This window comes from Hyperolius riggenbachi, chromosome 2 (assembly GCF_040937935.1).
Source record: "Hyperolius riggenbachi isolate aHypRig1 chromosome 2, aHypRig1.pri, whole genome shotgun sequence".
NCBI classification, from domain to species: domain Eukaryota; kingdom Metazoa; phylum Chordata; class Amphibia; order Anura; family Hyperoliidae; genus Hyperolius; species Hyperolius riggenbachi.
This window is the reverse complement of record NC_090647.1, coordinates 539,230,878-539,254,950: the sequence shown is the minus strand read 5'-3', so window position 1 is coordinate 539,254,950 and position 24,073 is coordinate 539,230,878. Positions and strand designations below refer to the sequence as shown.

At 46.3% G+C, this 24,073-nt stretch overlaps 1 protein-coding gene across 4 annotated transcripts in view; it reads right to left on the bottom strand.

Moving 5' to 3' along the window:
- The window catches only part of BCL9 (BCL9 transcription coactivator), a 360,097-nt gene that overhangs the window by 8,720 nt on the left and 327,304 nt on the right, over positions 1–24,073 (bottom strand). The gene's annotated exons all lie outside the window — the stretch shown is intronic.

Sequence of the window (24,073 nt, the reverse complement as noted above, 5' to 3'; positions counted from 1 at the left end):
GTGACCACAACGAGGGGGAGGGAAAATAAAAAAAATAAAAAATTAGAACGTGATCTTGATAAAAAGAAAAAAATTACAAGTTAAAGGTCAACTCAACCCAAAACTGATATTTCAGTCCTGCATGGCTGCTGTAAAGTGAATTGGCGTGGTGGCTTCTTACATCTCTTGGGAAGTCCAGTGGTGAGAGAGAAGTCCAGTGGTGAGATGGTTTCTCCAGAGCGGAGGTTCACCCAAGTCTCCGGGGCCATCAGAAAGCCAAATGAGAAACAGTGTCACATGATGGACGAGTTCTCCATAATGCAGAGGCCGGCTCTAGAGTGACACCGCCTTGTTTTGTGGGCGGGGACGGTGAAACCCAACTGCTGCTGGCCAATCTCACCACTGGAGTCTCCGAGAAACAAGGGGAAGCAATTCAAAAAAGCTACGGCTATCCACCTTAATCTGAAATATAAGTTTTGGGTAGAATTATAATGGCTAGTCTACTATAAACTCTCACCTGCTCTTTCCTTAAAAAGGCAATTGCAGGCAGTTACACCCCCAACTAAAACCTAAACATGCCCAATAACTGGACAATATTTCCCTCAGATGTGATCAGTGGATGAAATTTGCAGTATCGTATGTAATTGGAAGGTAATTATCGTTTGCTCCAATTAAACGGGCCGATCAGGGGAATTTCTCTCTTCAGATAAGTTCGTAAAAAACAAAAATTCTGTATTCCAATCTACCATAGAATCGTTTCAGGTTGTTTTGCTCCACAAACTTCATGGTCGTCTGCACAATTCGATGGTAAAAATCTGAATGCATGATCGCATCGGAGGGAAATATTGTACTGTTAATGGGCACCTTAAAATTGCAGAAGGCAGATTAGAAAAGCAATCAGGTTGACAAGACAATAGAACAGGGTCTGGAAGACAGACTGTGGACAGGATACCAGTTTCATAGACAAGTGCGATTGTCAGAGTCCCCAGAGGCTCTCAGACTGGTAGGCAGCTCAAACAATTGTAACCATAATATAAGTGCGCTTTACAATACCAAGGCTACCCCTCAGCATCTCAGTATACATACCGCCCCCCCCCCCCCCCCCCCCCCCACATGTGAGGAGGCAGACCTGTAGCTCACAGGAAGAAAATGTAAAACCATGCCCTGCTAAACATGAAGCTTCTGCAGTCTGTATAGAGAGGTGCACAGCTGCAGGCAAGCTAAGCTACACAATGGACATTTAAACCTGAAAAGTTAGGCTGTAACTGTTAATACACATAACTGGCAAACTGGCACTAACCAACAATATTGCTTTATGACTTTATACTCTTGTAAATTAGCTGGATGTAAGTACATAAATTTCTGTTGACCCCCACCCAGTTACAGAGGTCAGGACAAGTTTCCCCAGCCAGTCCCCCACCACCACCCTTTACAAATGACTTGAGTTTCAATGTTTCAGTAATACAAAGTGGTGTTCACAATGGACAAAATATACAACCCTTTTTTTGTATTACATATTTTTCTTGTTACAAGCTACAGTATTGTATAGATCAGGGGTAGGGAACCTATGGTTCAGGAACAAGATGTGGCTACATCTGGCTTACAGAAATCAGTAGGGGTTGATTCACTAAGTTACACTGCTCAAGCAGCGTAGCTTAGTGTGACAGTGCAAGTAACATTTTCAAAGTAGGCACACTACTGCTGTAGCATGCACTACTAACTTACTCATGCTACCCCAAAACGAAAAGCTGCTCCAATTGTCCCACTCTGGACCCTGTCAAGTACAGTGACTTTGTAGGACGAGATCCCCGCACTTTGGCCAAATAGGCTGTTTGTCACTTGACAGGCACTCTATTGGGCCAAAGTGCGGGGATCTCATCCTACAAAGTGAATCAACCCCCAAGTCAGCTAGCTAATTGTACAAGCTGTTAGTCAGTATTTCTCCTGTCTGGCTCTCAGGGAAGATGTTGCTGAAGACGTGTCTGACACTTCCTCTGCCCGGCAGATCAACTCTATACACATCACCATGGCAACAGGGACAGCCCTCTGCTGCGCATGCGCACTGTCCCAGTTTGAAACATTTTGTATGGCTCGCACGGAAATACATTTTAAAATGTGGCGTTTATGGCTCTCAGCCAAAAACGTTCCTGACCCCTAATATAGACTGTTATAGGTCATTTAAATACTTTTAAAGCACATTGAACACAACCAAAAAAGTGGCTTATACTACAAGCCCAAATCCAGGGTTGTCCAAAAGTAAACCACTTATCCACGTCTCACCATGTTTAACACAGGACACAACAAAACATCTATTGGAATGTAACCGGTTTGTATGTAGGGCGTCGCCTGTAATTGCATTCTCCAGCTACATAAAGAAGGCAGTAGGTAGACCAGAGGGCGGAGCATCTGACTGTGCAGGGAGGAGATTACGGCTGTGATGCCACTGCCTGGCAGTAGCACCGCCCCTGCTCTACTACAGGAGATGGTGACTGCCATTATGGGCTGGGGCCCATTTGCTTTGGTGCAGTTTCAGTGGCAAATCTGAGCTAAAAAATTTTAAAGATCAAATATAAAAGCTGATTTGCAAATATTTTAAACGGCTTATACACCTTAAAGGGGAACCTGATGAGAGAGGAACACAGAGAAGGGCTGAGGAGTTGGAGTCTAAGAAAGTTTGGGGACCTAGAGACGGTGATTTCATAAACCGAGGAGTCGGACAATTTCGTACCGACTTTACAGCCCCATTAGGAGGCTACCACCTGCATACCCTTATAAACAATGCTAGCTGCACCCCTGTCATGCTGAGTGTTAGCACAGAAGTCACGCAACTGGCATGGACTATTAGAGAATGAAGGTGGCAGCCTCGGAACTCCTCACTTCAGATTCCCTGGAGTGCCTCAGCCCACTGATGCAGTTGTGTCCGCTTTTCAGTTACACCTCAATGTTAGAGATGCTGAAAAGCGGACATCTGCGTTAGTGGGCTCAGGCACTACGGCCTCTTGCACACTGCAAATCTGATTTGCGATTCCGATTTTCCCTGGATGCCATCAACACAAGAAGAAAACCGCAACAACAACAAAAAACGCAGCAAGCAGCACCAATTAAAAATCACAAATCAGAATCGTATGTAGTGTGCAAGAGGCCTAAGCCCAGTCTACTCACAGCACAGCTTAATGTACACCTGAAGTGGGAGTGATATGGAGGCTGCCATATTTATTTCCTGTTTAAGTGGACCTGAACTCTTGCACAAGACAGAAGGAAAACAGAGAAATGCACCCTGTATGTATTTAGAGAGTTAGGCCTGTCTAATTCTCCCTCATCTGTGACTAATCACCACTGTAATTTTATCTCTCAGCTGTGTCAGGTGACTGCCTTGGCAGAGCAGAACAAAATATCTACTTCATTGTAAGCAGGAAGTAGACACCACAGATTTATTGCAGGATTTCTATTATCTGTAACAAATACATGTTTTCTTTAAAGGTTATGAAGCTGTTGCATGTCTTTTAGAGCAGAGAGGGAGTTCTGAGTTATTTTCCGCTTTAAAGAGGAGCTGTCAGCCATACTATCTCAGGAAAAAACAAAACAAATGTATAAGTAGATAAATACTTGCTCTACTTACATAACAGATGTATTGCACTGTCCGCGTTATGATTCCTGTGAATTTTATAAAGGAAGAGTAGAGAATCCTATTCTAGACAGTTTCCATATTTCCTGTGGCTATTTTGAAGCCAGTCGTGATGTAATATCCGCCCTTAGTCTCCTCTGCCTGATTTGCCCGCCCTTCACTATAGAAAGTGCATTGTCTCAGCCTGAGAAATTTTGGCCAATCAGAGAGGAACAGAGGTGTGGAAGGGGAAAACAGAAGGGAGAGAGGCTTCAGCCAATCAGACTGCATTAGTTAAGTCTGAGGGGAAGTAGAGAAGCAAAAAAAAAGACAACCCAGCATGCCCTGCAACTTCCTTTGTGTGTACCAAATTTTCTGTGTACCAAATAAGAGTCAGGTAAACTGGGGAATGATCATTTATCAACAAGTACCGGTAATAGTGATTTTAACTTTTGGATTGCCTGATTAGCATTCTTATTACTTGTTTACCAGATAAAAATAAAACATTTATTTTTGATTTTATGCCCGACAATGCACATTGCGGGGCTGTCTGGCTGATGATCCTCTGCCTCTCTGAGCCATAGACCTCAGACAAGCATGTAGATCAGATGTTTGACTTGACTGGATTAGCTGCATTCTTGTCTCTGATGTGACTCAGACAATACTGATGCATGCAAGATCAGCAGGACTGCCAGGCAACTGGTATTCTTTGAAGTAGACCAGAACTCAGAATGTCCTTTCTGCTCTAAAAGATGCACAACAGCACAATAACCTTTAACCTCCCTGGCGCCAGGGGGCAGCACAGCACTTTTTTTTTTTTAATCATGTAGCTAGACTAGCGCTAGCTACATGATAGCCGTTGTGCAGCAGCATCCCCCCACCCCCTCCGATCGCCTCTGGCGATCAACGCAAACAGGAAATCCCGTTCAGAACGGGATTTCCTGTTAGGCTTCTCAGTCGCCATGGCGACGATAGTCATCGTTGTCGTGACGTCATCGGGAGTCCCGATCCACCCCTCAACGCTGCCTGGCACTGATAGGCCAGGCTGCGCAAGGGGTCGGGGAGGGGCGGCTGGTAGCGGCGAATCGGCGCAGAGCGGCGGCGATCGGGAAGTACGCGCAGGTAGCACAGTTCTAGCTGCGTGTACCAAATAAAAAATTATACAAAATCGGCCCAGCAGGGCCTGAGAAATCCTCCTGCGCGGCATAGCCCAACCTGGTCGGGCTTACCACCAGGGAGGTTAAACAAAAAACAAAAGTTTTTTTTAACAGCTGATACAAATCCTGCAAATAAATCGGCATTGTTTCTACTTCCTGCTTTCATGGAAGCAGAAATTAACATGCAATGCTTTCAAATGAGCTTATCTGCCGTGGCAATCATGTGACCCAGGGGGGAGATCAAATTACAACTTGTGATTAGACACATAAGAGGGAATGAAACAGGCTAAACTCTGCAAATACATGGTGCCTTTCTCTATGTTTTCCTTCTGTCCTGTGCAAGAGTTCAGGTCCTCTTTAAAGGGACTCCCCTCCACTTTGAAGAGTTTTGAAGTGATGCAAGCTTGTTGGCTATGTGGTGATTGGGAGGGGGGGGGGGGGGGGACAGTAATCTGTAAACTAAGCAGTAAATTAACACTGAGCTGGGTTACAAAAAAAAAAAAAAAAAAAAAAAAAAAGGGCAGAAGTGGTGTCACTTTTGGCATCACAGAAAAACAGTAAATACGGAAACCAGCAGAACCATTTTCTTTTTTTCATATCACATTTCTCCTAAATCTGACAATGAACACTAAAACAGCTAATTTCTCATCGGATGTTTTAGTAGTCCCCGGTTAACAAGATAGGGACTGTGGGTTCATTCTTAACCTGAATCTGTTCTTAAAGAGAACCAGAGACGAAGAATAAATAGATTTATACATACCAGGGGCTTCCTCCAGCTCCATAAGCCTGGATCGCTCCCACGCCGCCGTCCTCCACTGCCTCTGTCCGCCGGTACCGGGTCCCGTAATTGCCGCCAGTCGACGCAAGTGCTGTGTGCTCCCTCCGTACTACGCACAAAGCCGGATGGAGCCCCTGCGCATGCATCCGGCGGAAGTGACGGGACCCAGTACCGGCGGATAGAGGCAGCGGAGGATGGCGGCGTGGGAGCGATCCAGGCTTATGGAGCTGGAGGAAGCCCCGGGTATGTATAAAATCTTTTTCAATTTTTTTACATATGCTTCTTCTCTGGTTTCCTTTAAGTTGGAACATTGGGTCATCTCTATCCCCTGTACCTCCTCTGTGCCTCCAGTGTCCCCCTCTGTGTCACCTCTGCTCTCTGTACCTCTTATACAAGCCATCTTTTCTTTGCATTTTTAAAAAAAAAAAAAAAATCGATTTTCTCAAAAACTACAAGTCCATTTGAATTTTGTTTGTTTGTTTTTTTACTTGTTCCCATTGAAACACAGAAGTCGGGAACTACCTGTAAATACTTTTTCAGTAAATATGGAGTTTTAAGGCAGGGTGGTGGAGTCTGTACAGAAAAAAAAAAAAATCATCTGGCTCCAATTCCTCAGTTAATGAAACCACCGACTCCAGGTGCCCAAAAATGCTCAGGGGTAGGAAGTGGGTACAAAAATCATCCGGCTCTGACTCCTCCGGTTATGAAACCTCAGACTCCAGGTACCCAAATTTTGCCCTGACTGACTCCTCAACTGACTCCACAGCCCTGCTTTAAGGGCCCATTCACAATTGTGCGCTTTACAAGCGATTTCAGCATCGCTGAAAAACGCTTGTACAATGAAAAGTGTATGGAAGTGTCCTCATCTAAGCGACTTCCTGAAATGCAAACGCGTTGCTTGCAGCATTTTCTGAGCGATTTGCATTTCAATGTTAAGTATAGGAGCGCTGGTAAATTGCTCTGGAATCGCTGGCCTTTTCACAATCAATAGACTTTTTTTTTCCCCAGTGATTTTACCCATCAAACCTTGCAGTTTACCCACAAAACACCTGTTTTCCTGTGCAGATGTCATTTCCTGTTTATGGAAGACAGACAACTTATTGAACTAGAAACTACAAAACTAATAGCTGAAGAAAAAAAAACCCGCTATTTGTACAGTGAAGGATCGCTGGAAAATCTCTAGGAAAAAATGCATCAAAAACTCCAGAAAATCGCTCAGCATTTGCGTTTAGCGATTTCTAGTGTAAATGGGCCCTGAAGCATACACTTAACTTTCCAAACAGGTGCGTGAGTGTTCCGTACAGCTGAATGCCTCATTATCTATCCCCTGTAAGTGCTGTACCTCCTGGAGCCTGTGGGTGGCACTGTTGCCCCTGCTGTCACACACTGCACAGGCAGCCGCACATACACAGAAAAGAATGCATGGAATAATGGAGGGAGGAGACAGCACAGCACCCAGCAGCGGCAGCCTGATAATTTATAGCACAGTTACAGATAAACAATGGCCATAAAACCTGAGGAGGAAGTACAAAAAAAAAAACAACAAAAGATCATCATCAGCGTCTAAACTAACAAGCGCTCCAGTCTCTGGGGCCTTCTTGCAGGATGAAAATTAAAAGCATTTTTTAAGATAATCTTTCTAAGTTTAGGAGGTTAAGTAGCGAGCGGTTTCAGGCGTAATTCCTCGTCTGCATAGATTATGGCTGCAGAAGCCTTTTTTGTAATTTAAAGTGACCCTAAAGCAATAGGAGCCGATTATGTGAGGATGAACTGCCCAATCGGGGTTCTACCTTCAGCCGAAAACGTATTGTCTAAATTTGCCATTTAACAGATTAGCGCAGATCTAAAGCCACGCACACACTATTATCATTGTTCCTTTAATTATCAATCTCTGAGGGTGATGGGGTGACAGTTCAATGGTGGCGAATGTCCTGCGGGGCCAGCAGGTAAAAGGTTAATGGGCTTGTTTTGTCGCTTGGTGTTTAGCGATTCGCCATGGCTATTGAAACGCAAGATACTTGGCTGAGATGCTGAGCGATCAGCTTGGCCAAAGATTAGTATGTATATGGGCAGCACGGTGGCGTAGTGGTTAGGGCCTGTTTCCACTACACGCAGATTGGATGCAGAAAAACTGACTCCAATGAATGCCTATGGGCCTGTTTCCACTACATGCCATTTTTCTGATGCAGATTTTCCCATAGGCATTCATTGGAGTCAGTTTTTCTGCTTCCAATCTGCATCCAATCTGTGTGTAGTGGTAACAAGCCCTTAGCTCTCTTGTCTTGCAACGCGCTCCCTGGTTCGAGTCCCAGTCAGGGCACTATCTGCATGGATTTTGTATGTTCTCGTGTCATGTCTGTGTGGGTTTCCTCCGGGCACTCTGGTTTCCTCCCACATCCAAAAAACACACACACATAATTGTCTTCCTAGACTACAATACATACACTACATGGTAGGGATTAGATTGCCAGCCTGAGGGGCAGTAAAGTGACAATACAATCTGTGCAGCGCTGTGGAAGGTGTCAGTGCTATATAAATAATAAATAATGTATAGGAGGCTTTAGGCCTGGTACACATAAGGTGATCTGTGGGAAACCTTTTGGGCAATCGATAATTCTGAACAGAAGTATCCATTTGGTATATTTTCTACACCCTCACTCAATGCAGGAAGCGGATCATTAACAATAGGATCCGCCTCCAATTCTTAAAGAAAAGAAAGAACGAACGAACAGATACGTTTGCAGACCAGCTCTTCTCATTTAGTCAGACAATTGCATTTGCAGCCACCAATGTGTAGCAAACTGGAGCAGAGACTGAACTGGTCCGCTCCCATCGGAACGTAGGGAGGCAAGTGGGTACCGAGCCTAAAGGTGGCCACTAACCATCCAATTTCTACTGAAAAATCATTTGAGCGATCAGAAATTTTGATCAGATTGGTTGTATGTAATCTCCGTTGATTGGCACAATCTATTACATACGATTATAAAATCAGTCGTCCGATTGGATTTTTGAGTGGTTGTGATAGATAAGGAAGCAAAGATTGGTTTGTAATGGTGTAGTGAACGATTTCACTTCCAATCAGAATTTCTGATCGCTCGAACTATTTTTCGCTAGAAATTGGATAGTTAGTGGCCACCTTAAGCCATAAGCCCTGAACAAGCATGCAGATCAGATGTTTCTGACTGAAGTCTGACTGGATTAGCTGCATGCTTGTTTCAGGTGAGTGATTCAGACACTGCTGCGGCCAAATAGATCAACAGGGCTGCTAGACAACTGGTAATGTTTAAAAGGAAATAAATATGGCAGCTTCATATCCCTCACTTCAGATACCCTCACTGCTTCTTGTACTTACGGATCTGTCAGCTGCACATGTACAGGGGGGGGGGGGGGGGGGGGGGGAACATGTGCAGGACCTACAGACGTTGACCAGAAAATGACACAGCAAAACAACCGATCACTTATTGACCGTTTCCAATCAGGAGGAAATATCGACCCGCATATATAAAAGTAGCCATACATTATCCAAAGGCAGCCCGACCTGGTGACTGATTCATTACTCCTGACTGGAAACTGACTCAGGAGCGTTATCCTTTCGCCACCTCACACCATTACTGACATTTTTTACTGCTCTTTTCCACTTGCAGTCGCTAGCATTAACGCTAAACGCTAACGATTGAGCAAAAGGTAAAAAATTCCCGGCGATTTCCCAACGTTTGTGATCGCGATTTTGCTATGCACTGCATAGAAAAATCGCGGCAATAATCGTTCCACCGCGCGATTGCAGTAGTGGAAATAACCTACCGCGATTCCTGTTAGAAGCAAACTGTAGCGATTTGGAAAATCACTAGCGGTTTGGTGATGCTACCATCGCAAACGCCGTAGTGGAAAAGAGCCCTTAAAGAGACTCTGTAACATTAAAAAGATCCCCTGGGGGGTACTCACCTCGGGTGGGGGAAGCCTCCGGATCCTAATGAGGCTTCCCACGCCGTCCTCTGTCCCACGGGGGTCTCTGTGACCCTCTGCGACTGTGCCGACTGTCAGTTCAATATTTACCTTCCTGGCTCCAGCGGGGGCGCTGTGGCAGCTTTCCGTTCCGAACTACACGGAAATACCCGATCTCATTCGGGTCCGCTCTACAGCGCAGGCGCAGGAAACTTGCGCCTGCGCAGTAAGGCAGATACGACGGCGATCGGGTATTTCCGTGTAGTTCGGAGCCGACAGCCGTCAGAGCGCCTGCGCAGGAGCCAGGAAGGTAAATATTGACGTCACCGCTGCACGGAGGGCTGCAGCGAGACCCCTGACGGATGGAGGACGGCGTGGGAAGCCTCATTAGGATCCGGAGGCTTCCCCCACCCGAGGCGAGTACCCCCCAGGGGATCTTTTCATGTTACAGATCCTCTTTAAAGGCGGACAGAAAAGTTGCCACTACCAGCACCAGTTGTGGCAGTATATTGCTAGGTGCCAATCAATTCCCCTCCCTAACGCCTATCGATAAAATGTCAACTTACTAGGGCAGACACTAGTGTCTTAACCAATTACTTAATATAGATTTTGAGTAAACTAATTCTAAAAAAATGGTGCAGCCTCTGACATGTCAAGCAAGCTTTGCTCCTGAGCTACGCTGTTAGGTCAGCGAAGCCATCCATCTAGGAGGCCAATCGTAGGGCTCGAAACGTCAAAGGGGAGGGACTTCCTCTTGACAGTCTTTTACCAATACTACTTTTTCTGGGCAAATTTCTGGTATGAAAAATACCACCTTCTCATGTAGATTTCAATTGCCCAAGCACTTCATCATCATATTCTCAGTCAATTTTATCGCCAGATACTTTTATGTCAAAGAGATTCCAGCAACATTGAGGGCTGGAAGCCACTAGAGTGATTTTTTGAGTGTTTAGGGAGCAATTCAAAACGTTAGAGATTTCCCTAAATGCTCAGCTAATAATGGATGGGCCAAATTCCACTGGAGTGATTGAGATTAGCAAACTCACAATCGCAGGACATGCTGCATTTTGGGAGCATTTGCATTTCCATGTAAAGTATATGAACGCTGGCGTAATCTCTCATGAATCGCGATTTGAGTGCGATTTTAAATGACAAAAAAAAAATAAAAATTGTGACACTTTGAAAGCAATCAGAATTAAAATCGCTAATCGCAAATTCCTACACAATCGCTGGCAAAAAGCTTACACTTTTTAAAAATTGCTCCCAAACCGCCGGAAAACGCTCATGAAATCGCTTACAAAAATCTACTTAAACCGCTAGCGATTTGTAGGGGGTTCCAGGCCTGATGCTGGTTTACAGCAAGGTCTTAAACTATGTGCAGTTATACCAGAAGGCCCTAAGCCTGGTACACATCCAATATAGATTTTATTTTTTAATCACTGGCCAATTTTCCACCTTTGTGTAATATGAGAGCTTACCTTTCACAGTCTGCTGGCCCACATCTTACATGGAGGTCCGTAAGCTTTACCTATCACTTAAAGTGTACCAGAGACGTGAAACGATAAAGATTTGATACTTACCCGGGGCTTCCTGCAGCCCTATAAGCTCGTCTGAGTCCTACGCCGTCCTCCCGCGGTCTGCCGTTCAGCCCCAGTAACAGGCTCAGCCAAGTCCAGTCTGGGTCTTCTGCGCATGCGCAGACCTCCCACACATGTGCAGTAGACCGGGACTGACGCGACTGTGCCAGACAAGCTTATGGGGCTGAGGGAAGCAACAGGTAAGTATCAAATCTTTATCATTTGATGTCTCTGGTTTACTTTAAGTCAAGGCAAATATTTTTTATGCACCACTGCAGGTGTAATAAAAGTAGCACCACCCCTATACAGGTTATTTAAATTAGATCTGGTCACACAACAGATCTGCTCTTAACTCATATGATGCCAGGTACTGTGTGTGCAGACAGTAGGCAGACCCTGCATCTACCGTGGGATGGGAATGGGGTTTTCTGGTTAATGTTTGCTGTCAGTTACACCAGAGATCTGGGCGGAGTTACTGAGCTCTGTCTCATAAGTCACCACACACTACTCCCCTGATACTCCACTCTCATCATAAGGACACGAAGTAGGAGGGATACTGAGGCTGCCATATTTATTTCCTTTTAAATAATACCAGTTGCCTGGCATCCTGCTGATTTTTCATGCATTGAATTAATTACATTTTTTTCAAACACCTGGGTCTATGGCTAAAAGTGTTAGAGTCAGAGGATCAGCAGCACAGCCAGGCAAGTTGCATAAAAAAAATATGGCAGCCTCCATATTCCTTTCCATTTCAGATGTGCTTTAAAAGGAAATTTAACTGGGAGGGATATGGCGGTTTCCTTTTAAACAATACCAGTTACTTGGCATCTCTTTGGCTGCAGTAGTGGCTGAATCACACCTAAAACAAGCATGCAGCTAATACAGTCTGACTTCAGTCAGAGCACCTGATCTGCATGCTTGTTGAGGAGGTGTGGCTAAAAGTATTAGAGACACAGGATCAGCAGGAGAGTCAGGCAACTGGTATTATTTTAAAAGGAAAAATCCATCTCCCTCAGTTTAGGTTCCCATTAAATCACCTATACTGGTGTCAGACAGCTTGATGTATACACCAGGTGATACACTATGGAAAGAAACATTCTATCAGACTATCAGAGGACTTTATGAGCTGCAAAAGACCCTTCCTGTTGTCAAAAGAGGTGCGTGTTTCACATGTATCTGATTAGACTGCAGCCAACCTCATCCAACAAATGTGCACCAAACACAGAAAACATGACTTGTACACAATGTTCCTTTTGCCTTAGGCTGCATTTCCACTTGTGCGGTGCGAATCGCATAAAAATTCGCACGGATGACGATGTATGCGAATTTAACCATGGCAGTGCTGGTGTGCTTTTCCATTGTTTCTATGCGAATTTTCATGCGAATTCGCATGAAAATTCGCATACCCAAACCTCATGCGAATTTCCTATTAAACACATTGTATGTGATTCGCATAGCGGTATGCGATATGCGAATTCTGATGGCTCTGCCATGCGAATTTTTTCTGCACAGGAAAACGCAAAGGAATCCTGACAAGTGGAAACAGTCCCATTCACTTGTATTGCTATGCGAATTTGCATGCAAAAAATGCATGCGAATTCGCAATAGTGGAAATGGGCCCTCACTCTTATGCTTGTCCCAACAAAGCTTCAGTGATTAGGCAAACCTGAACTGCTTGCTATGGCGTGGTCAGGATTTGCTATCCTCACCTGATCACATCACATCATAGTCCAGGGGGTTGTCAATCATGAGTTGCAGGACTACAGCAGCACCACAACAAGAGGGTCTTGTTTTTGTGTTAACTGAATCAGCGATAATCATCAGGGGGCTCTATAATGAAGACCCTAAAATACAGGCGTACACATACATACAACAAGAACATTTTTCCAAGAGTAAAATGCACTGTTAGGGACTGGTTTCCTGGGAGATTTGTTTTTACAGGTTAACTTTAACAATCAAAGATAGCGCTGAACTTCTGACAGGTGTTGGACTAGTCAATCTCCTCAGGGGGGTTATATAAAGCCTGGTTCACACTGTGAATTGTGATTGCAATTTTGCAAGTGATTTTCCTAGCAATTTTGAAGGAATGTGAGATTTTGCAGCATTCCTTCAAGTGCAATCGCTCAGAAAATGCGAAATGCAGCGCAACTGCTATTTACACTGCAGTAAGTTACACTGTACTACAACTTTCCCCCCGAAAGCCTTGAGTGTTATCGAGCCGTCAGGGTTTCCTCTTTGTTCAGAAGTACTCCCTGAGCAGTAGTGGCTCAATCCACCTCCCATAATACTGAGCGAGGGAGTAGGCAGGCTGGCTGGGATCTTTATGTACATCATTGCCAGGGAGCGTTTTTAAAGGGATACTGTAGGGGGGGGGATGGGGGGGGGGGGGGTCGGGGTCGGGGGAAAGTGAGTTGAACTTACCCGGGGCTTCTAATGGTCCCCCGCAGGCGTCCTGCGCCCACGCAGCCACTCACCGATGCTCCGGCCCCGCCTCCGGTTCACTTCTGGAATTTCAGACTTTAAAGTCTGAAAAACACTGCGCCTGTGTTGCTGTGTCCTCGCTCCCACTAACGTCACCAGAAGCGTACTACGCAGTCCCAGTATTGTCTGTGCCTGCACAGTACACTCCTGGTGACATCAGCAGGAGCGAGGACATGGCAACGCAGGCGCAGTGGTTTTCAGACTTTAAAGTCTGAAATTCCAGAAGTGAACCGGAGGCGGGGCAGGAGCATCGGTGAGTGGCTGCGCCAACACAGGATGTCTGCAGGGGGGGGACCATTAGAAGCCCGGGTAAGTTCAACTCATTTTCCTCTGACCCCCCCTACAGTATCCCTTTAAAATAAATCAAACCGGAAAATCCCCCATGAGCCATTCAGTGTTCTCCCCAGGCACTTTTAGCCAGGTGCTCCAGCCGGCTAGTTTTGGTGAGCATCCGGCTGTTATCAGCTCAGCTCCCTCTCTGATGTAAGCAGAGTTGTGAAGAGAAGCGCCGGCCCTGCATTCTATCATTTTGCCCCCGCCCGGCTACTTTTTCGTGCCACCCGGCTGGAAAAAAAAATTCTGGGAAGAACACAGATGTGCTAGTCCAAAACCTGTTCGAAATCAAACCTGCTGTGACAGCTACACAGGGAAAATCATACAGTGCATGTTACTCTGGAACAAAATGTGCATCTCATATGTATTTTCAATTTTATGATAGTGCCCCTTTAATAAAAATAAAAACAAACAAACAAACAAAAAAAAACTATAACACACCCTGTAAGCACGACATTGCTCATAACAGCAACCGCACATCTGATTCACAACTCTCACTATGCTCCAGTGTGACCCAAGTGAAGGCTGTAAATGGAGCTAGTCTACTTTAGGGGACCCTGCAGGAAATCTCAGAGAAAAGTTCTCCAATCACAGCGTCTGCTACAGAACAAAGTGTTGTGATTGGCTGAATAGTGTGGGCGTGGCTTACTACAATCTCAAGCCTAAAAAGCCCACCCAATCACAAACGGTATTGCCCCAGAAGTTTTCCTGCTGGGTCCCCTAAACTAGACTAGCACCTGAAAGTCTAACAGAATAGAAAATAGTGAGTTATATAGACCAACATATTCTATAGTGCTGTACAATACAGATTATTTTACGGATCAAAGCACTTGTACAGCACAGCTCGTGTTCAATACATATAACTGGTTCAGTCAGCAACTACAGTTACACCAAAATGCAATAGGGGAGAGGGCACTGCCCATACAAATGTAGGGCTTACTGGATGTTTTGACTTATGATATTCCAATTGGGGATCCCCATCGGAAAGTCTAAGGGCCCGTTTCCACTATTGTGTATCCACATGCGGATTCGCACAGCCAATACAAGTGGATGGGCCTGTTTCCACTTGTCAGTTTTCCTGAGCGTTTTTGTGTGCGGGGAAAATCTGCACGGCAGAGCCTTCAGAATTCGCTCCCAACACACCGCTATGCGAATCGCATACAATGTATTTAATAGGGAAATCGCATGCGATTGGCAATTTCGCATTCAATTTCGCATAGGCAGTAATGTTAATTTACACAGGCAGTGACACGGTTAAAATCGCATGCATACTACCCTATACGAAATCGCGGGAAAAAACGCATGCAAAATCGCACCCACATGCGATTTCGTCCGCGGTGACTTTCCGGCGATTCCGTACCGCACAAGTGGAAACGGGCCCTTAACTCTCCTGGCGGTTTATCAAAATCTGCCACGGGATCTCCTGGAGGGCTTCCCCCGTCGCCATGGCGACAGACGGAATGACGTCACCGACGTCAGACGTCAAAGGGGACTCCGATCCACCCCACAGCGCTGCCTGGCACTGATTGCGCGACGCGACGAATAGCGGCGGGTCGGCGGCGATCGCATTGCACACGCAGCTAGCAATGTGCTAGCTGCGTGTAGCAAAAAAAAAATAAAATTATGCAGATCGGGGCCTGAGCGGTGCCTTCCGGCGGCATAGCCCGAGCTCAGCTCGGGCTTACCGCCAGGAAAGTTAAAGGGATACTTAAGTCTGAGAAAAAAAATGACTTTTACTCACCCGAGGCTCCCCTCAGCCTCCTGCAGCTGAACGGTGCCCTCGCCGTGTCCCTCCGATACACCTGGACTCGCCAGCGGCCACTTCCGGTTTGGCCGTCACCGGCCGACAGCTGATTATCCGCATCCCCGGCCGCAATAGCGCCCTCTATAATGCTATTGCGGCCAGGGACGCGTATAATCAGCCGCGTTCCCAGCCTGTCGGCCGGTGACGGCCAAACCGGAAGTGGCCGCCGGCGAGTCCAGCTGCAGGAGGCTGAGGGGAGCCTCGGGTGAGTAAAAGTTATTTTCTCAGACTTAAGTATCCCTTTAAGGAAAGCAGACCAGATTCTTGGCAAATGACTTGACAGTGAACACTCAGATATGGTAGCAACCAGGGCTGTGGAGTCGGAGTCAGAGTCTTGGAGTCAGAGTCGAGGAGTCGGGGCAATTTAAGGCACCCGGAGTCGTTGATTTCATAATCTGAGGAGTCTGAGTCGGAGCCATTTTTTGGGTACCCAGAGTCGGAGTTGTGGTTTCATAAACTGAGGATTCTGACTCGGAAGATTTTTGTACCGACTCCACAACCCTGGTAGCAACTCACATAGTCAGTAGGGATGGTCAATGAAATTCAAATAATTTCGCGTTGATGCAGGATTAGGCAAATGTTTGCAAATTTACACAGCGTGAAAATGGACCAATCGAATTTTACTTCAGCGGGGTTTGACTGTCTCATGTTCAAGCTGCATAAACTTGCACAGAAAATTTGCATAATGCTGCAGCAACTTAAAATTATTTGCACCTCATTGCCCATCTCTAGTAGGCAAGCAAAATCCAATGATTATCCATCTTGAAGAGGATGTACTTTTTACTATCACTATAAAGGACTTGCCCTGTGTAACTTTACAGACCAGAGATGGTCAAATCACATGCCAATTATCCCAGCATGCACACAGGCAAAATGCAGGTGGTTTAGAATTGGGCCAATAAAAGGCACTTCCTGCTGATTTTGATTGTCCAGTTCCAAGCTGACTGCAATTTGCATGTTGGCCAAGATTCTGTGCATTTCATTGTCTCCCTTCAGCCATCCGGAGAACAGTAACGTCCAAACAGAGATGTACTTTTAATCCATAACAAACAAGCCAACAATTCAGGATCCCCAGGACCCCCTCTAGTCTGTTCACCACCTTGACGAAGGTAGTCTGTAGCCATGAAACATTCATTCTTATGGATTAATATTACATCAACGTTTTTATGCTGAGTGCTGGATTCTTGTACTTTCCCCTTTGCGTAGCCTAAGGCCTCTTTCACACCAAGACGTTGCATTTTAGGGGGCGTTAAGGTCGCATAACGTGCCCCTAATGCAACGTATGGTGGTGTTGAAGTTGGACGTCAGATTGAGCCGCATTATGAGGCTCTTGGTGCTATCCTGGGAAGTCCGGATCTTTTCAATGATTCGGTTGATTTGAATCAGATCATTGAAAAGATCCGGATCTTTGAATCATTTTACTAGGGAAGCAGGAGTGCAGCAGAGTGAGAGGTGCAGGAGAATGAGGGCACATTGAGGGTGCTAATGGGGAAGGGAGAGATGCAGCAGGAAGATTGTGCTTGTGCACAGAAGCTGCAGTTCCTGTTTCTTCCAGACATCCACTGTGAACCGAATCCTTCATTGTGATGATCTGGATGATTAGACTCACAAAAAAGATCCAAAGATCCGAAATCGTTCATGATCTGGACAACACTACAGTGCAGTGAATATTAATTAGCCATGTGGCTAGGAACAATAGCGGACTCTCCCCTTACTGAGCATGTGCAAACAGTCTAAGGCAGCTAAAACCACACAACGCACAGCATGCTGCACTTCCATAGAACGTGCAGCGTTACAATGTAAGGCAACGTGGGCACTGAACAGCCCATTGATTTTTCATTGCTGTGCGGTGGGCTGCGTTACAGGCTGTTCTAACGTGCATCTGTAACGTCCCACTGTGAAAGGAGCCTAATTCAGCCCAGCACCCTCCTATAAGTATACGTGATGCTTATTTTCTACTATTCATCACAAGACATGAGCACAGAGTACTACCAATGGGAAATCTCCTCTGACTCCAGAAGTGGAAGAAACAAATGCAAGCCAGTAGTTTGCAAGGTGCTGTATTAAGGTTGGTTTCACACCAGGACGTTGCGTTTTAGGGGACGTTATGGTCGCATAACGTGCCCCTAACGCAACGCCTGGTGCTTTCTGCTGTGGACGTCAGAGTGAGCCGCGTTGTGCGGCTCACTCTAGCGTTCGTGATGCGTACTCTTGGACGCATGCAGCATCACGTGGTCCCGCCCGGCCAATCGCTGCACAGAGCGGCCGCTCCAGGGAGTAAACACTGCACGTCACAAAGTGCAGTGAATATTAATTAGCCATGTGCCTGGCCGCTCTCCGCTCCTCCCCAACGTTACTGAGCATGTACAAGCAGTCTAACGCGGCTCTGCCGCTTATAAAGTACTGCATGCAGTACGTTGTCTTATGGCGCTGCATTACTAAGTAACGCAACGTGGGCACTGAGAACAGCCCATTGATTTTTCATTGCTGTGAGTTGGGCTGCGTTACTGGCTGCTCTAACGTGCGCCTGTAACGTCCCACTGTGTAAGCAGCCTGAATGATCTACTCCTTTATAAGCAGCTACTGGCCTTCATGTAATTTCCTTATCCATCCAAGTCATGTTAGAATGACAGCTTTATCTGAATAGGGAATACTGTTGCGAGAATCCGATCGCTCTGTAGCCCCATAAACCAACAGCAAATGTTAAACCCCAAGTATGGGGTATACAAGGGGCTTTTTACTGGTGCGTACAATTAGTAACCACAAATGCCAAAAATGTATTACATAAAACCATCAATCGTAATAAATTCATAGACACCGTTACACAAACCGATAACCAAGGTCCAAAAAAAATCACGGTGAACAATAATTGTCTTATAATGAGCATCTGCATCCCGTTAAAGGACAACTGAAGTGAAAGCGATATGGAGGCTGCAATATTTATTTCCTGCTAAACAATACCAGTTGCCTGGTAGCCCTCCTGGTCTATTTGGCTGCAGTAGTGTCTGAATCAAGCCAGAAACAAGCATGCAGCTAATCTTGTCAGATCTGACAATGTCAGAAACACCTGATCTGCTGCATGCTTGTTCAGGGGCTATTGCTAACCATATTAGAGGCAGAGGATCAGCAGGATAGCCAGGCAACTGGCATTGATTCCAAGTTGGGGTTTCAAAGCTGAGCAAACACGGAGTTGTCAAACCGCTCTACATTATTTCACACATTTCTGTTCATACTGAGCGACGGATAGCATGTGGCTTCACATTTTGAGCCTAATAATAGCCTGGCAAGACAAAAGCTGCTTGTGGCATGGCTGGCTGGTGTAATGGTTAAGTGCTTTGCCTCTGACACAGGAGACCAGGGTTCGAATTTCGGCTCTGCCTGTTCAGTAAGCCAGTACGTATTCCATAGGCAAACGCAGGGGGGTATTACAGCTGCCCAGAATCCCCCTCAGACCACGGCTAGTGCAGTGTCTGGGGACAGGCACAAATTGAGACGCCAGAATATCTGCAGACATCCTGCAGCTCACAGCACCACCCTCTTTCTTTCCCTGCTACAATTGGCGTGCATGGAGCAGCAGCGTGTGTACAGTGCATGGAGCAGCAGCGTGTGTACAGTGCATGGAGCAGCAGCGTGTGTACAGAGCATGGAGCAGCAGCGTGTGTACAGAGCATGGAGCAGCAGCGTGTGTACAGAGCATGGAGCAGCAGCGTGTGTACAGAGCATGGAGCAGCAGCGTGTGTACAGAGCATGGAGCAGCAGCGTGTGTACAGAGCATGGAGCAGCAGCGTGTGTACAGAGCATGGAGCAGCAGCGTGTGTACAGAGCATGGAGCAGCAGCGTGTGTACAGAGCATGGAGCAGCAGCGTGTGTACAGAGCTGTGTAGGCGGAGCTGTACAGAGCGTACAGCTCCACCTACCGCCATTCCATCGCTATCCAGTGATTGGTAAAGCTGCATGTGCCCGGCCGCTCGAGTGGATCCGCCCCCCGCTCATACATATTCACTGCTTCTGGCCAATCCGCGCACAGCTGGGCCAGACACAAGGTACAGACAGCGGACCGAAAAACCGAGATTACTGACGATCAGCAGATAGTCTTGCCACGAACCGCGGTTTCTGTTTTAAACCGAAAAACCGTGCAGCCCTATAACACATACAACCCAATGATAAATCTCATGAATCTCTGCTACAACCGCTAGTAGTAGCAGATTGCCTATAACCATTATTTCCTACATAGTAGGCGGTCGGCTACTATCCGCAGCGAACGCCCAGCTCACCGATTGGCTACCCAATTATCGATAATCAACACAGGGGCCTATTGGATGCCTGACGAACCACGCGCCAAAGTGACCTGATCTGGCCACAAACCCCCGGCCGTATAAACGTAATTCCCACCGACTAGGGAGACTGATAATCGCAGGGAAAAGGTCTGCTTTAAACAGGAAGGCAAATCAAAGCGTGACAAAGCCCTGGGTAACCTTGCTCGCCAACCGCCGCCTTATTTCTGCACAGCGTACTTTATATGCAGGATCTGCATCCAGCTAAAATATGACATGTCTGCGGGACTAGAACGAATGCTTCCCCAGACTCGGCTGTAGCGTCGCCATGGTAACCGCAGGCCTCCAGAAATGCAAAAATCAATGATAATTATGGAAGGCAAAACAAGAGATAACTGGCAGAAATGCTAACCTTCCCGGGTCAATGGAAATACTGGGATGCCTCAACTCGTCTGAGAAAAAAAAAAAAACATTTATCAAAAAAACACGACCTGCAGAGAATCCAGAGAGCGGGTCTCGGGGGATTGTCATAAAGCGAGACCCCCTCCCCCCTCCCGGATTAAGACCGGCGTATGAAGGCATTTTCTGCAAATTGCTGGCTACCCGAGAAATCGATTGCAAGAGTGATCCTCCTATACTTTCCAGAGCAATTTCATGCTTGAAGACGCCGCACTGGAAGAGTGATCCTCGTGTACATCGCCTGCAAGATGCATATGACAGCCTAACGACCATGTGCTGCACTATAGGGAGGGGGAGGAGCAGCATGTGCTGTGCTATAGAGAGGGGGAGGAGCAGCATGTATTGTGCTATAGAGGGGGAGGAGCAGCAGCATGTACTGTGCTATAGAGGGGGAGGAGCAGCAGCATGTACTGTGCTATAGAGGGGGAGGAGCAGCATGTACTGTGCTATAGAGGGGGAGGAGCAGCATGTACTGTGCTATAGAGGGGGAGGAGCAGCATGTACTGTGCTATAGAGAGGGGGAGGAGCAGCATGTACTGTGCTATAGAGAGGGGGAGGAGCAGCATGTACTGTGCTATAGAGAGAGGGAGGAACAGCATGTACTGTGCTATAGAGAGGGGGAGGAGCAGCATATACTGTGCTATAGAGAGGGGGAGGAGCAGCATATACTGTGCTATAGAGAGGGGGAGGAGCAGCATGTACTATACTGTGGAGAGGGGAGGAGGAGCACCATGTACTGTGCTATGGAGAGGGAAAGTAATGTATACTGTGCTATGGATATGAAATGGGAGGAAGGAAAAAAGAGCAGCATGTATTATACTATAGAGGGGGAGAAGCAGCATGTAATGTAATTTAGAGAGCACTCTAGCATGTAGAAGGCTTTACATAGGTAAAAAAAAAAACAAGCATCCATTAAGTTGAACAATTTGGGCCTTGCTGCATCTCATCCAGAGAGAAGAAATGCCACAAGGGCAGAAACCATCTCCCTAACTGGATCAAGGCGATAGCTTTAGAGTGATAATGATGTGGGTATATGTAGGAAATAGGGTAAGTATTCTAGCAGTGTTAGGGTGCGTACACACATCCAACTTTAGTTGGCCTATGATTGGCATTTTTACCCTTCCATGCAGTACGAGCTTACCTACACAATCTGTTCCTATTATTCAAAATCTGTTGGGCGTCCTACTACATGGAAGTGGTAGAAATGACTAATCAAAACTGTGTGTGTGTGTGACGTGCCCCTATCCTTTGGTCCTCAGACTCTGCACGGCACTGCTGTGACAAACTAAAAGGTAATAACAGGTCCTCACTTCCACCACCATTATATTTATACAGCGCCGAAAGTTCCCACGGTGCTTGGCAGAGTACATGCAAGAGCCTGCGTCGCTAAAAATCTAATCCCCAGCAAAGCCCCTAGTCTAAAGTACCTACCATAGACTTCAACAGGACAGTGGGTAGAACCATTCAAGTCATTTTTTGCCACTGTAGGCCAAACCACAAAAGTCCTTGGTTTATACCAAATTTATGGCCTTATTAAAATCCCCTTCACCAGTTCATACACTACTAGGTTAGCAGTCGATCAGGTAAACGATCAATATCTTCCTTAGCCCCCCCTGCACACTGCAAATCAGTTTAGCGATTTCGATTTTCCCTGGATGCTATCAAAACAAAAATGCAGGAAAAAACGCAGCCGATTAAAAATTGCAAATGGGAATCGCATATAAAATCTCGTCATTCGCAAATCAGAATCGCATGTAGTGTGCAAGAGGCCTTAAGCTGGCCATAAGCGTATGGATTTTTTTTATCGACTCAGGGCTGCGGAGTCTGAATCAATTTCTTTCTGATCAGAATTGATCTGTTTGCTACAGTGTGTGACAATCGAAACGTGTATGGCCACCTTAAGACAAAGTATATGGATGATCTTATGCCTAGTACACACCATACAATTTTCTGTTCGATTTTTCAGTTAGCTTTTCTGCATTAAGGTGGCCATACACTGGTCGATTTGCCATCAGATCGACCAACAGATAGATCCCTCTCTGATCGAATCTGATCAGAGAGGGATCGTATGGCTACCTTTACTGCAAACAGATTGTGAACAGATTTCAGCATGAAATCGATTCACCATCTGTGAAGCTACCCCCCCCCACCAATACAATACCTGCTCCGCCGACGCATGTCCCCTGGTCTCTGCTGTCTTCTCCGCCCTGGGCTCAGAGTCCGGCTGGCTTCACTGAACTTCCTGTCCGGGGAACAGTAGATGGCGCTCTACTGTTTAAATTTCCTGCCGGGACAGGAAGTTCAGTGAAGCCAGCCGGACTCGGAGCCCAGCGTGAAGACTACAGCGGAGAGAGCGTGGAGAAGACAGCGCGGACGCGCCGACTGAAAAGGTAATGTATTGCAGCTAGCGTCGGTCATCCGAACGCCGCTATCGACGCACTCCTAACATGCCGGCGATCGAGCAAAATCTTCCGCACGGACGGCTCGACAGGAACGATTGATTTCGGACGGAAATCTATCGTTCTGTCAGCGTTTGTGCAACAATTTCACAGCAGATTTGATCAGTGATCGAATCTGCTGTATATCGGCGGGAAAATCGTTAGGTGTATGTGCCCCTTTAGATTATTTTCTGTAGAGACTGGTGATTCTCTCTGGTGCATAGTCTTCTGGTTATCTCCTGCTGAGTAGAACAATGCTTAATTGCTAGGCAGATAGGTGGTTAGATAATTTCCAACATGTTGGAAATTATCTGGCAGGTAAATCTTACAGAAAATCTATAGGTGCGTACACACGCACTACCGCCGGCAACGACGGGTCCGCCGGGCGGGCGTTCAGCCGACAGTAGCACATGTGTACGCGCTGTCGGCAGACGGATGAGGCTGTTTCTGAACGATCCGCTGAGCGGATCGTTCAGAAACAGTCTCATCAGTCTGCCTCACAGACTGTACACGCACTGTCGTTGGAACGGCCACCCAGTGGGAGGGTCTGACTGACCCGTGGTTCATTGTCGTAGTGCGTGTGAGCGCACCTTACCAGAAAAGTGTATGGTGTGTACCAAGCATTAGTTTCCTGCAATTACTGGGTCTCCTGCAATTGAATACAGGGGTGACAAAGGATTAAAGTGGACCTGAACTCAGAACTTTCTCCCTGCTCTAAAAGATGAGCATCAGCATAACCTTTAAAGAATAAAAAAGGTCCTTGTTACAGCTGATGCAAATCCTGCAGCGACTCTGCAGTGTCTACTTCCTGCTTTCATGGAAGCAGACATAGGGTTAACATGTGTTTACAACTTAGCTCAGGCCCACTATAAGACACACTGGCCCTTTCTCTTAGCTGGGTATCCTGTATGGTTGATCATGTTGGAGATTGAGAGGGAGACACCAAAAAGGTACCCCACTAACGATATAATTTCACCAGCAACAAACCAATCTGTTCTCCCTATCCATCACAACCAATTCTAAAAAGTTTGTCCAATCGACTAAATTGTCGTCTAACAATCTTTGTTCACAGTAGATTTGTGACCTCAACAAAAAGGTTTATTTTCTGCACATCCAATCGCCTAAGCGATTAGACAATGAAAATTGTTCCTTTTGTGGGCACCTTGAACGTAGCAGGAGCCGATTCCCAAACATACAATCAATAATCCCTGATCACAATATCACATGGGCAGAAGCAATGGATGCGC